At 41.9% G+C, this 1173-nt stretch overlaps 1 protein-coding gene across 1 annotated transcript in view; it reads left to right on the forward strand.

Moving 5' to 3' along the window:
- ELAVL4 (ELAV like neuron-specific RNA binding protein 4) overlaps positions 1-1173 on the forward strand; it is a 91251-nt gene that overhangs the window by 20583 nt on the left and 69495 nt on the right. The window lies entirely within an intron of this gene.

The following is a 1173-nucleotide window of genomic DNA, read 5'->3' on the forward strand; positions in this document are numbered from 1 at the left end:
GAGCCCATCTTTGCATGAAATGTTCCCTTGGTATCTCTAATTTTCTTGAAGAGATCTCTAGTCTTTCCCATTCTGTTATTTTCCTCTATTTCTTTGCATTGATCACTGAGGAAGGCTTTCTTATCTCTTCTTGCAATTCTTTGGAACTCTGCATTCAGATGCTTATATCTTTCCTTTTCTCCTTTGCTTTTTGCTTCTCTTCTTTTCACAGCTATTTGTAAGGCCTCCCCAGACAGCCATTTTGCTTTTTTATATTTCATTTCCATGGGGATGGTCTTGATCCCTGTCTCCTGTACAATGTCACGAACCTCCGTCCATAGTTCATCAGGCACTCTATCTATCAGATCTAGGCCCTTAAATCTATTTCTCACTCAGTGCCTGCTACATGCCAGACACTGTTCTAGGTGCTGGAGATGCAGTGATGACTCAGACAAGTCCCTTGCCTCATGGAGCTTTCACTTTAGAGAGGGCAGAGTAAATAAATAAAATAACAGCAGAGTAAATAAATAAGTGGATATTAGCAGGTAATATATATTGTGTGATATCTTCACATAATGGAATGTTATTTTAAAAATACAGATAATGGAAAGTGGCACTAATGAGTACATGTCGTGGACATACCGGGAGGCCACCACAGTTCACCCACTGTCTTGTTTCTACTTGATGAGATAGAACAGTCCATGTTCTACTCTGAAAGGCCGGGCTTTATACATCCAGCTGCTGACTTTTGGGTGAGAGACTTGCCTTACCTGCACTTAGTGTAGGGTGGTTATCCCTGGAAAAGTAATTCGATGATTAGGTTGAGGTATCTGGGCCTCAGTAAAGCCCAACATAGAGAACTCATAAGTAAGCCCGAGGTCTCTGCTCATAAGTTGTCTGTGAGGGAGAGGCTCTACTCTATTGCCCTACAGTTGAGGCTGCGAAATGGAGTAAACATCCTGAGAGGGTCAGAAGGAAGTTTTGGCCAATCATTCAGCTAAGGACAAGGTCAGTTGGAATGTTTTGTCAAGTAATTTCATAAGATCTGGTAGCTCTTTGCAGAAGCCTGGACCTGAAAAGTGCAGGAGTCATTGACTCTATCTTAGGATTCTTTATGTTTGTAAGAATATTATAGTGGTTAAGAGCATAAGCTTTGGGCACTTCCCTGGTAGTCCAGTGGTTAAGACCCTGTGC

This window comes from Bison bison, unplaced genomic scaffold (genome assembly GCF_000754665.1).
Source record: "Bison bison bison isolate TAMUID 2011002044 unplaced genomic scaffold, Bison_UMD1.0 scf7180017864033, whole genome shotgun sequence".
In the NCBI taxonomy this organism is placed as follows: domain Eukaryota; kingdom Metazoa; phylum Chordata; class Mammalia; order Artiodactyla; family Bovidae; genus Bison; species Bison bison.